At 40.7% G+C, this 14,632-nt stretch overlaps 1 protein-coding gene across 1 annotated transcript in view; it reads left to right on the plus strand.

Annotated features, from left to right (window-relative positions):
- Positions 1 to 14,632, plus strand: part of kcnd1 (potassium voltage-gated channel, Shal-related subfamily, member 1) — a 113,492-nt gene that overhangs the window by 52,980 nt on the left and 45,880 nt on the right. The window lies entirely within an intron of this gene.

Consider the following 14,632-nt stretch of genomic DNA (forward strand, 5'->3'; position numbering starts at 1 on the left):
TCGGGTTTCAGGGAGTTTCAGGGAGTTCTTATCGGGTTTCAGGGAGTTTCAGGGAGTTCTTATCGGGTTTCAGGGAGTTTCAGGGCGTTCTTATCGGGTTTCAGGGAGTTTCAGGGAGTTCTTATCGGGTTTCAGGGAGTTTCAGGGAGTTCTTATCGGATTTCAGGGAGTTTCAGGGAGTTCTTATCGGGTTTCAGGGAGTTTCAGGGCGTTCTTATCGGGTTTCAGGATGTTTCAGGGAGTTCTTATCGGGTTTCAGGGAGTTTCAGGGAGTTCTTATCGGGTTTCAGGATGTTTCAGGGAGTTCTTATCGGGTTTCAGGGAGTTTCAGGGCGTTCTTATCGGGTTTCAGGATGTTTCAGGGAGTTCTTATCGGGTTTCAGGATGTTTCAGGGAGTTCTTATCGGGTTTCAAGGAGTTTCAGGGAGTTCTTATCGGATTTCAGGGAGTTTCAGGGAGTTCTTATCGGGTTTCAGGGAGTTTCAGGGCGTTCTTATCGGGTTTCAGGGAGTTTCAGGGAGTTCTTATCGGGTTTCAGGGTGTTTCAGGGAGTTCTTATCGGGTTTCAGGGAGTTTCAGGGAGTTCTTATCGGGTTTCAGGGAGTCAGGGAGTTCTTATCGGGTTTCAGGGAGTTTCAGGGCGTTCTTATCGGGTTTCAGGGAGTTTCAGGGAGTTCTTATCGGGTTTCAGGGAGTTTCAGGGAGTTCTCATCGGGTTTCAGGGAGTTTCAGGGAGTTCTTATCGGGTTTCAGGGAGTTTCAGGGAGTTCTTATCGGGTTTCAGGGAGTTTCAGGGCGTTCTTATCGGGTTTCAGGGAGTTTCAGGGAGTTCTTATCGGGTTTCAGGGAGTTTCAGGGAGTTCTTATCGGGTTTCAGGTCTCACACATGAGCATTGTTCCCACTTCAGGCAGTAAATATGAAGCAGATGTATGTTCCTTTACAACATTTTAAAGCAGACGCTCGTATGGATGTGTGATTTTAACTGTTTGTATTCCCTGAAGCTCCTCAGTGAGTTAGTAAAAGTAAAAAGGTTAGAAAGTCTCCCTGAAGCTCCCACAGTGGTTTTTTGTCCATTATTGTGTCAGTTCCTCCAACAGATGAGTTTCCTCGACACTCTTTATCTCGGAGGCTCAGCTCTGTGGCTTGGTGCCAGTTTTCTTTCCGAGCTGAAATAAAACTGAACAGTTCATTTCGCCAGCTTAAAACAAATCGCTGTGTTGGGGAAGATGGTTTATTGAGACTTTTCAAACGCTGTGTGTCGATCAGTGATTGGTCAGAGAACATCAGACCTCCTGGCTGATGGACTCCGTTAGCTTTCAGCAGGGAGACGCTGCAGGCAGTAAAACACAACCCGAGCCTTTATCTCACTATGATTACAACAACAAACTACAAATACAACATGAAGAGTCATGCACATGCATGCCAGCTTCAGCTCAGCCCAGTATTAAGGTAAATGTGGTCTGAATTGAAAATGTATTGGCTGTGTTGTTTCTTTTTCTGTGGGATGTTTTATATGTAGAAATGCGTATTTGCAAAAGGGGACTTTAGTATGTTGTGGTAAAAGTGGCTCTTCCCTTGATTTTGCTGCCAATGTGGAATAAATAGTGAGTATCAGTGAGATAATTTAAGTGTAAAGAAAGGCAGAGTTGAGTCTCAGCCTGAGATCTCCTCAGTTTGTCAGAAAGCTGTGAAACCTTTCTGTGGAAGCCTCAGCTCCACACATTCATGTTCAGCAAACACATTTCTGTTTGATGCTTTTGTCCCTTTGTGGCGGCAGGATGTGGGAAGTGGACTCAGTGCTCAGGCAGGGAAACGTAGAGGAACTGAAACTCAGGCTGAGTCTGTGCAGCAGCAGAGGGATGTTAGCTGTACGTGCAGCTCTGGGTGAGGACTGGAGCTGCATGAAAGCATCATTTCCCTCTCAGTAACTCCATCCTGCAGAGAGGTTCTGATCCGGAGCTCTGAGCAGATGTTCACTTTACACTTTAAAGTTGTTTTAAAGCAAATTAAAAAACTCGGAGAAGCTGAACATGATGTAGCAGACGGAGACGAGCCGATGATTCAGCTCCACAGGCAGAAATATCCGAGTTGTTTTCAGGGCCTCAGACCCACTTTAGATCACAAACTATTATTAAAATCATGTCATTATAACCTCACATTTCATATGACTTAACCAATTAAGATATTTTCAATGGCAAAATATGCAGGCTTATTTCATATTACTTTTATTCTCTTTCATCTGTGGGCTTTGTGTGTTTACTGTCTTACTTTTAATGATACAAATATAACGGGTCACTACTGTCGTTTGGGCAGAAAGTTGTTATATTGGAGCTAATATTATCACTGCTGGCTCTGCTTCTGACACTAAATCTCATTTTAAAAATGGTCATAATTCTCAGCACAAACCTCCTTTTTTACAAAGCCTTCTGATCAATTCAGCTCATTTTCATTAATGTTTTTCTGAATCATCGAGCCTCTCAGGGCCCTTTTCATAGAGCATCTACACCATACTTTTCATTATATTCATTCTAATAATCCTTCCTGCCCACTCTGGAGCTGTGGGCTCATGGCTGCTGCTTCTGACTCTGAGGGGCTACAAGACAAAGTTTCCCAGCTATGTGGCGTCGCTTCATAATATTATTTAAATTATACAACCTTACGTTATATAAGCCACAACGTCACGCAGTTCATTGAGTTGATAATTATTTAACTTGAACGCTGGTTTGCAGGCAGAGTTCAACATATCACCCGTTCCATCGTCCTCATTGGACGTTACAAACCGTGAGCTCGATTTAGTGAAAAAGTTTCCAGTATTTGCATATTGAGCTGCGTCTGTTTCCAGAGCTTTCCTCTTTTTAATTCTGGCCTTCTCCGTGCCACCCCGACTCTTTCTGCTTTCCATCTTTCAAACGTCACCGACCGAGTGCGCTGACGTGTTCTGTCAGGATGCGTCTGCAAACAAATAAAGAATAAAACCAGAGCTGCCAGTGGAGGCGGCCCAGAGACAGCAGGACGAAAACAACCCACTGACATGACTGAACACCGGCCCTCCCAAAAAAAGAAAGAAGAGAACACCGGCCCTCACCGGCCCAACATCACACCGGCCCGCCGGGAATTATCCCGGTCCTCCCGATTAGCCACTAGCCATTAGCCTGGTTGTTTTTCAAAAATGTGCCTAAATATCCAACTTTTCAGCTCATTCTGGAGCTTCATGCCAATATTCTTATTATTATTCCGAGGACTGTCAGGTTTGGGGCAGGCAGGACACGGTTAAACAAAAGGCGCGGCTGAGCCGGATGACAAAAACTTAAACTGTGGAACAAAAAACATGACGAAGGAAAAACAAAAGACTGGACACGATACATGAAAAAAACACTTAACTTTGAATTCAAGGCTTCGTGGCATGAAGGCGCAAAAATCAGGAAAGGATAGCCCAAAGAGACAGGGGAACCTGGAAACTAAACAGGGAACTGGGAGTGGCTGGTGACAGTGTGCAGCTGGGGACAATGAACAGGTGATGTGAGTGACAACTAATGAACTGAGTGAGGGGAAAAACAATGGCAAAACCCAACTAAACATGAAGTCAAAAACCAAGACATGAAACAACCTAAAACATGATAAAACTGCAAACTAAAAACATGGGAAAACCCCCATGGACGTGACAAGGAAAGGTTTGATTTCAGGCTGAGCCAGGCGACCTGCCCAGGACGGCACTAACCGTGCACTAACCGTGCACTAACCGTGCACGTACACTCACTCCAGGCTTGTCCAGTGATTTCTAACTCTTACTAACTCAGAAAGTATAAAATGCAGGAATGAATAAACATGAATAAATAGCATAAATCTGCAGAACATTTAGATGTTTGAATGGTTCAAACAGCATAAACTCCACAGAAGGCTTTCAAAAAGATGGAGGGAAGCAGCTTGTTCAGGCCCGTGTGTGTCGACCAATCACAGACGAGGAGCAGAAAAACAACATGGACGCTTGTTTTAGCTCAGCTGGGAGCTGCAGAATGAGCACGTGCACGTGTGCAGGACGGCGTGCACGTGTGCAGGACAGCGTGCACGTGTGCAGGACAGCGTGCACGTGTGCAGAGTGGAACCCAGAAAGCTCCTCTTCCACACAGCTGCACAGCTGGTGATGAGGCTGGATGGTCCACTTCGCTGTGGTGTCAAACACGTTTATTTTCCCACTTATTTAGCTGTTTATGGTCCGTTCAACAGAAAATCCTTCAGACAAAAAGCAAACTTCTTTCCTTTAATCGTCCTCCGAGGCTGCTGAGTTGGAAGAAATGAGAGTAAATACATTCGTCCCGCTGAATCTTCACGGTTAGTTTCTGTTATTCTGGCTGTAAATATAAGTGATATAAGTCATCGTTATGTACGGAAGCCCGGAGCGGACGTGGTGCGTGTAAACTTTATTCTGATGGTTTTCAGTTTGATGCTCCTAACATCTGGAACAGTCTTCAGGAAGATGTGAGACAGGCCTCAACTCTGACAATGTTTAAATCCAGGCTGAAAACAGTTCTGTGTAGCTGTGCATATGACACCTGAAAGTGTTTTATCTGCACTCTTCACTTTTAGATTAATGATTATTTTTAATGTTTTTTTTTTTTTTTTTTTAATGATTTTATTGCCTTCTTGTGATTTTATGTAGCTGTAAAGCACTTTGAATTACCGTGTGTATGAATTGTGCTCTATAAATAAAATTGCCTTGCCTTCCTCGAGATAACGAGTTAATTTACCGATGGTTTTCGAGGCCACTTTTTCTCCCCAGTCCGCCCCTGTTTATACGTGTTTATGTGTTTATATGTGTATTTCTGGCTAAGGTTTTTACCCATTTTTACCCCCTTTCATTGGAAACTGAATAAAGTCGCCTATGAATCAGACATGGAATGTGGAGCGTTTGTGTAAATCCCGCTGGTGTGACGAGCATTTCGTTTTCTGGAGATAACGAGTTATTTATCTCGTTATCTCCAGAAAACGATAACGGCACCTCTCGTGCATCATTGGGTAACCATGGAGACGGCCTGGTCCCCTCAGCTGGTCACTGAGGCGTAAACGCCTGCTGAGCTGCAGTCGAGCCGGCCGTCTCCTTAAAGGACGCCGGCTGGTATGAAAGTTATCTCCACGAGACATAATGATGGTTTTCTCGAGATAACGAGAAATAATTATAATTATTATAATTACGACATAATTATCTCGTTATCTGGAGAAAACCATAAAAAAAAAGTGTATACGCACCCCGTCCGCTCCGGGCTTCCGTAGCTATGACTGTGTGTGCTTCTTGTCTTTTATCTGACACGTACATGTTGTTTGGTGCAGTTTATTTTCTGTTTGTTAATAACTCGTTAATCTTCAGCATCGATAAATGATTTTTAGATGATTATCATCTGTTAAACTTTTGGGGTTTTTTTCCTTCAAAGGAAAAGTCCTGTTTGGATTTCCATGAACATGTTTAAATCACTGAGCTTCTTCAGAGATTCATGTGTAAGAACTGAAGATGCTCAGGTTTGGATGTTTAAAAGCAGCTGTTTCCAGATGTTTCAGCTCCTCGTGACCCCTGCGGAGCTTCTTAAGCCCCGCCCCCTCCTCCCTTATCCCTGGTGGCGGTCCGATCAGCTCATTTCTTCCTCTTTTTTCACTCTGTTATCGCTCTTTTCCATCGTGCTGCTCTTATTGCTCTTATTGCTCTGCTCCGTGTTTTATCACTGCACAAATAAACCGCCGCTGCATTTCCAGAAGCAATAAGTATGGGCTGTTTGTGTCTGGACTGGAGAGAATCATTGCAAACTTTTAAATGAAACAAGCAATTGTTCCCCTCACAGGTCACTAACTAAAAACTAATCATCCAAATAATTACTTGAGTAAGAGTAAAAAAGGTGAAAAAACTACTCAAATACTGAGTAACTGTTGAGTACCGTCTGATTTATTTGTTAACACAAGCATTCAATCAGACAGACAGAAATACTAAATAATCTTCTTTAGGCAAATTAGAGTTCATCCAATTGGTAAAATAAATTAAAATTAATTAATTAATTACAAAATAGCTTAAATTAAAATAATCCAGGTAAATTCAAGAACTTTAATAAAAAATAAAAGAGACTTAGGAAATGTTTAAAACATATGGAACCTAAAAAACAAACAGCGCCCCCAATGATGCTTAAAAATGGTCCCCGCATTGGGGTTAGTTTGGCGTGGGATGACGAAATTCGGTACACTCATTCATCATGCCCAGACGCACAAAAAAGTCTCTTGCCGCCATGGTCCCACATCCACAGGAAGGCGGCCATTTTGGATGGAAAGTGAGTTTTCGTGCCATTTATGCCCGATTCCACGCCTTGCTTAAGATCGAACTCGTCCCACAGATTTAATGCTACAGACTTCAAACTTGGCCAGGTTACTCTTAAGACATGGGGGGGGGGATTCATGGAGAAACTTTTTCAAAACTTAAAGGGCGTGGCCGTGGCGACGCCTCAAAGTTTGATGACTCGCCATCACTCGCCACAAAAAATGAAGTCGCTTATAACTCCCACATACATTATCCAATCTGTCCCAAACTTCATACGGTGAATGCTGGACCCAGCCTGAACGCGCACATATTATCATAACGACATCCACCTACAGCGCCACCTGCTGGGGGTTGGAAACGTCATTTTTTCCCACACCTCGCATTTGAACAAACTCCTCCTGCAGATTTAATGCAACAACCTTCAAACTTGGGCAGGTTACTCTTAAGCTAGGGCGGAAAAAAATCATGGAAAAACTTTTCCAAACTCTGAACGGTGTGGGTGTGGCCAGGGGGTGAAAATCATGTGATGGCGTTTTTGATTTGAAAGCCTTATCATCATCACAAAGTCTTGAAACTTGGCAAACACGTCCACCCTAATGACCTCGTATGTATGTAAAGGGTATTGTGTGTGGGCGGAGCAAAATGGCTCAGTGGGGCCCCCTAGAAATTTTCAAAAACCCCTCCGCATTGGGGTTATTATGTGCTCGTACGTACGCAGAGGGTATCGTGCGTGTGGGCAGAGCTGCGCGACTACGGCGTCCAGCGCATGCCCAACGTGCGCACATCCCAACGTGCTGCTTGCTGCTTTCTAGTTTAGGATGGCTTTTAATACCCAGTGGTATGATGACACTTTTATCTTATTTTATCTTATTTGATTTTGTTGTATTTATTATTGTTTTTATTTGGTTTTACTTATTCTTCTCTTTATTTATTACTTAAATTTATAAAAGCACTTAGGTACATCGTAAGGATTGTTTGTAAAGGGCTGTATAAATAAAGTACATTTACATTTACATGTGGTTGTTGTCAGATTATATGCTCATTGATTAAAGGTTGATTTGAACCGTCTCTTAACCCATTGACGCCGGATGTTGCGTAGCGCAACATTGTTCATTTATCATTATTTTCAAGACGCATGCAGCATGTAATGCACAATAATTGGTTCAAATACACATGAGGTGGGTGTTTTCGATTAGCCTGTTCTGCAATAGTGCGTTTGTAGCTAATTTGACAGCTCGGCTACAATGGCTGCGGTTAACGAGACATACTGTGACAGCGATGGAAGTGATGTGGAGTTGGAAGGGAATGATCAACAGAATTTATTAGAGGAAGAGAGGCAGTCCGCTGGATTTCGCACCCGACGTCAACAAAAGTTTACTCGTACACCGGGGCTGAAGGTGCCAATATCTGAAGATGCAAGTCCTTTAGTGTTCTCGCATATTTTCACTGATGAAGTTTGGGATATGTTGGTGAAACAGACAAACTTATATGCGGATCAGGCGCGCGGCCACACACCATCCAACTCGAAGTGGAGCCCCGTGTCAAAGCAGGAGATGAAATCTTTCATCGGTCTCTGCCTAACTTTTGGAATAATCAAACTACCAACTCGCCGGGATTACTGGAGGCAGAGCAAGTGGCTGTATCAGACAAATGTCGCCCGAGTGATGGCACGAGATCGTTTCGACATGATGTAATTATTTATTCTTGCGCTGCATTCTGACGACTTCTCATTCTTATTTGAGTGGCGTTGGCCTTATGTCAAAAAAGAGAGAGCCCGGTGCGAATTACTGCAGTATAACTATGATGTTTTAGAAGTCGTGTCACTGAAGTATACAGTATAACTGCACAATGCAAGATATATAGCAGGGTTTTTTATCATTCATTATTATTGCTGATATTATGATTATGATTTAGTTATAGTATAGTAACAGTAGTATAATAAATAGCAGCATTGGGTATTATCCTGAATCATAAAGCAAAACTACATGAACCAAATGTCCAACATTGATAAAAAAAAAAGTAAGACAATCCAGCCAGCGAAAAAAAATTGAATTTTTCTTAGGTGTTTTCAATGAATTGTTTTTAGTTCAAAAAACCCTCAGGCATTGGGGACCTTTTCTAAAAACTGGCTTAGGCATTGAGCAGCCTGTTTTGCAGGTGCTTTAGGCGCCAATGGGTTAACTTCCACGCCACACATGGCTGTGTCCCCTAACCCTCGGGAGGTGAATCTGACGTAACGCATTAGCTTTTATAGCAGAGCGGCTTTGTTCTTTGGCTGCTGCAGAGCACTTTAACTTCCACATTATTTATATGAACAAGATGGGAAGCAGCCATTTCCTCTAAAGGAGCCGGATGTATATGAGAGGCCTTATAAACCAGCCGAGATGGAATTATAGGCCATCAGCGCACGCTGGGAAAGTTTTAATAGACGGACAGAAATCAGAGATTCAAATGAAACGCCGTCACACATTCAGAGGGCAGCTACCTCTGATACTTCCTGTCTGGAGAATCCTGCTGCTAACTAAAGGAAGCAGCACGAAACGGCCCCTCCAGGCCCCTCCAGGCCCCGCGGGGGCCCCTGGTCTGTGGCTACAGGTCAGTCAGATCAACACAAAGTTAGATTCTTAAAGGTCCCAGACGTGCCAGTCTGTGAGTAACTTTGGCTTCTTCAAATAATTTGACATGTGCACATCCTAAACTGCACAAACATTAATATTTCATACTGCATACTACATACTTCCATACTACATACTACATACTACATACTACATACTTCCATACTACATACTGCATACTACATACTGCATACTGCATACTGCATACTTCATACTGCATACTACATACTTCCATACTACAATACTACATACTACATACTGCATACTGCATACTACATACTTCCATATTACATATTACATATTACATATTACATACTATATACTACATACTACATACTACATACTGCATACTGCATACTACATACTTCCATATTACATATTACATACTACAAACTACATACTACATACTTCCATACTGCATACTGCATACTACGTACTTCCATATTACATATTACATATTACATCCTACATACTACATACTACATACTGCATACTACATACTTCCATATTACATATTACATACTACATACTTCCAAACTGCATACTGCATACTACATACTTCCATATTACATATTACATATTACATACTACATACTACATACTTCCATACTATATACTACATACTACATATTACATACTACATACTTCCATACTATATACTACATACTACATACTACATACTTCCATACTACATACTAGATACTACATACTTCCATACTACATACTACATACTACATACTACATACTTCCATACTGCATACTGCATACTACATACTTCCATACTACAATACTACATACTACATACTGCATACTGCATACTACATACTACATACTACATACTACATACTTCCATACTACATACTACATACTACATACTTCCATACTACAATACTACATACTGCATACTGCATACTACATACTACATACTGCATACTGCATACTGCATACTGCATACTACATACTGCAGACTGCAGACTGCATACTGCATACTTCCATACTACATACTACATACTTCCATACTACATACTGCATACTGCATACTAAATACTACATACTGCATACTGCATACTAAATACTACAATACTACATACTACATACTGCATACTACATACTACATACTACATACTACATACTGCATACTACATACTACATACTACATACTTCCATACTACATACTACATACTTCCATACTACATACTGCATACTGCATACTAAATACTACATACTGCATACTACATACTTCCATACTACAATACTACATACTACATACTGCATACTGCATACTGCATACTACATACTACATACTACATACTTCCATACTACATACTACATACTACATACTTCCATACTACAATACTACATACTGCATACTACATACTACATACTACATACTGCATACTGCATACTGCAGACTGCATACTACATACTTCCATACTACATACTACATACTACATACTACAGACTGCATACTGCATACTTCCATACTACAATACTACATACTACATACTGCATACTGCATACTACATACTACATACTACATACTTCCATACTACAATACTACATACTGCATACTGCATACTGCATACTACATACTACATACTACCATACTACATACTACATACTACAGACTGCATACTGCATACTTCCATACTACAATACTACATACTACATACTGCATACTACATACTACATACTACATACTTCCATACTACATACTACATACTACATACTTCCATACTACAATACTACATACTGCATACTGCATACTGCATACTACATACTACATACTACATACATCCATACTACATACTGCATACTGCATACTTCATACTGCATACTACATACTACATACTACATACTTCCATACTACATACTGCATACTGCTTACTGCATACTGCATACTGCATACTTCATACTGCATACTGCATACTGCATACTACATACTACATACTTCCATACCACATACCGCATACCGCAGACATCATACTGCATACTGCATACTACATACTACATACTGCATACTACATACTACATACTACATACTACATACTTCCATACTACATACTACATACTACATACTACATACTGCATACTGCTTACTGCATACGGCATACTACATACTACATACTACATACTGCACACTTCATACTGCATACTGCATACTACATACTACATACTACATACTACATACTTCCATACTACATACTACATACTACATACTGCATACTTCATACTGCATACTGCATACTACATACTACATACTACATACTTCCATACTACATACTACATACTACATACTGCATACTGCTTACTGCATACGGCATACTACATACTACATACTACAGACTGCATACTGCATACTGCATACTACATACTACATACTGCATACTGCTTACTGCATACGGCATACTACATACTACATACTACAGACTGCATACTGCATACTGCATACTGCATACTACATACTACATACTACATACTGCATACTGCATACTGCTTACTGCATACGGCATACTACATACTACATACTACAGACTGCATACTGCATACTGCATACTACATACTACATACTACATACTACAGACTGCATACTGCATACTGCATACTGCATACTACATACTACATACTACAGACTGCATACTGCATACTGCATACTACATACTACATACTACATACTGCATACTGCTTACTGCATACGGCATACTACATACTACATACTACAGACTGCATACTGCATACTGCATACTACATACTACATACTACATACTACAGACTGCATACTGCATACTGCATACTACATACTACATACTACATACTACAGACTGCATACTGCATACTGCATACTACATACTACATACTACATACTGCATACTGCTTACTGCATACGGCATACTACATACTACATACTACAGACTGCATACTGCATACTGCATACTACATACTACATACTACATACTACAGACTGCATACTGCATACTGCATACTACATACTATATACTACATACTACATACTACATACTACAGACTGCATACTGCATACTGCTTACTAGTGTTGTGACGTTCGCGAACGAACCGGTTCTTTTGAACGGCTCTTTGATATGAATGAAGGGAGCCGAGTCGCGGCAGCGCGGGAGCCGTTCTATTTCTCGTTCTTTTTTTGCTATTTTTTTTTTTTTACTCATGCGTGTTTCACACAGCTCCCAGGGGACATCTAGTTGCGGATTCCCCCCACATAGGACAACTACGAGCAGGGGGGGGGGCGCAGGCAGCTTGCACGTGCCCTTCACATGAGCAGTGAGTGTCTGAGTGAGCACTGACACTTCTGTCGGCGTGGCGCCGCTGACACGCGCACACATAGAACGTGAGGGAAAAGTAATAAAGGAATCTAGTCAGACAGTCAGTCACTCATTGCTGCAGAAAGGGAAGCAGCCAAATTTGTTTCGAAATGAGCCAGAGAAAGAGGAGCAATATTGGGACCACTTTTCAGCTGAGGGGGATACCAAAGCTAAATGTAACTTATGCATCTTATGTATGATTTCTGCCGCATTCCCAAATGTGTGCACAACTTTGCGTTTGTGGAGTAACTAGAGACGGTCAAATTAGGACTAAGAAAATCTTTTGAGTAACCATGGGTACGAGCGGACATGGCGGAAATTGATTATAAGCATAAAATACATATAAAAATAAATAAATAAAAGAGCCACAGGAGCCAGTTTTTTGAACGGCTCTTTGAAAGGAACGAGCCATAAAGAGCCGGATCCCCCAAAAGAGGTGCAACCTAACGGTTGCTAACGGCTGCTAACAACTGCTAACGGTTGCTAACGGTGGCTAACGGCGGCTAACGGTGGCTAACGGCGGCTAACGGCAGCTAATAATCTGATCCTTTCAGTGCCATGTGACCCCACTGAGTGGAACAAAGACACACTCACAGCTGGTTAGCCTAACATGCTCGTCTGTGGACAGTTAACCGAAGAAAACCAAACTGGAAGCAGCTCTCTGCTTCTGTAGATCTGTCCTCGTGTCATTACTCGTCCAAACTTCATCCAGGAAACTTCCAGCTGATTGATTTGATAGACTGATAGTTATTTCCTGTGTTTTGATGGGTGGAATTTTAATGATATTATGCTGCCTGAGCAACATAAAGATAAAGATTTCTACTGTATCTGCAGAGTTGGGTCGTGAATCTCCCTCAACGAGGGAGCTCGTCTCAGTTTGGGGGCATGTTGGGACACCTGTGGGGTAATTAGTCCAGTTGGTCCTCACTGAGGGAAGAATCCAAAGGTTTGCACTTCACAGTTCAGGATAGAATAGAAATAGAATAGAATAGAAAAATACTTTATTCATCCCCCAATGGGGGAAATTCAAATTAGTCAAGTAGCTCAAAATTTTTTAAAATATTTACAATGATTGTATTAACAACAACAATAATAATACCAATTCTAGTTAAAAATACTACTACAAACTAATAATAATGAAAAATGACTAAATAAACAAATAAACAAATAAATAGATAAATAAATAAATAGATAAATAAATGAATGAATGAATAAATGAATAAATAAATAAATAAATAAATAAATAAATAAATAAATACATACATGATAGAATGAGTAGGTGAATGCAGGTGACCATGAACACGTCTTGGCTCACATGATCGGGTTCTGATCCTCGTCCATCCTTGCCTGGACTGTGATGGAGTGAACATTCCCCCACAGATCCATAAGGGCAGAGAAGCTTCTGAGGGTCACAGTGTGAAGCTGATCAATAACCTGCGATCGATAAGGTCTCAGCAGCAGCTCCGTAATGAGTCTCAGGTTTCAGTGGTGGGCAGCAGATCAGAGAAGATGTTCAGCTTTCTACCGACTCCGGCTTACTTTGTATGAATAAAGTCAGAAAAACAACCACCAACATAAACAATTCAAGATGGTTTTAACTACAAAAACTGATAAATTCATGATTATTCAGTGTAAACAAATGTCTGTTCCACTAATAATGAACCCTACAGACGCTTTTCTTACAGTTTCATGGTACTTTAGTAAATGTTTGTTGTGTTTCTGCACGTCGATTACAAACTAAATACAAGTGCTGGGCAACGATTAAAATGTTTAATCTAATTAATCACATGATTTCCCTGATTAATCACGATTAATCTCATTTGTACGCAGAATCCAAAAATGAATCCAAAAGTAGTGTATAGCTTTTAGCATTTAGCTTTATTTTAAATGTGCTGCCATATGAATGAAAGTGCCATAACATTTGTTGTGCAAACACACTTTTAACATCAGCATCTTTCTGTAGTTTTTATGTAGAAGCCTCGCTCCACTGTCTGTTTCCTTGAATGACTTGCCGCTATCAGTTGTGTGTTTTGCCTTTAAGTGATATTTTAGACTGGAACTACTACGCTGAGAAGACAATTCAACTTGGCTGTGAATGCAGGAGTTTTTTTTAAAATTTATTTTGAAATACATGCTTTTATGTTGAAACAAGTAAAACAGGAAGTAGCGCCGTTTAGCTCCGTTAGCTCCGTTAGCTTCACACCTGTAGCGGTGATGTTACCTGCTAGTTTATCTTTATTTTATTATTCCATGCTTCGTGGTGTTTGCTGTAACTGTGTGAATGTGATGCATTCAACAGACTTTTACAATAATAAAACCTGCGTTAATACGCGATAAAATATTTATTTATTTTATTTATTTATTATTGTTTATTATTGTTATTTATTTA

The sequence above is a fragment of the Odontesthes bonariensis genome, chromosome 10 (genome assembly GCF_027942865.1).
Source record: "Odontesthes bonariensis isolate fOdoBon6 chromosome 10, fOdoBon6.hap1, whole genome shotgun sequence".
NCBI lineage: Eukaryota > Metazoa > Chordata > Actinopteri > Atheriniformes > Atherinopsidae > Odontesthes > Odontesthes bonariensis.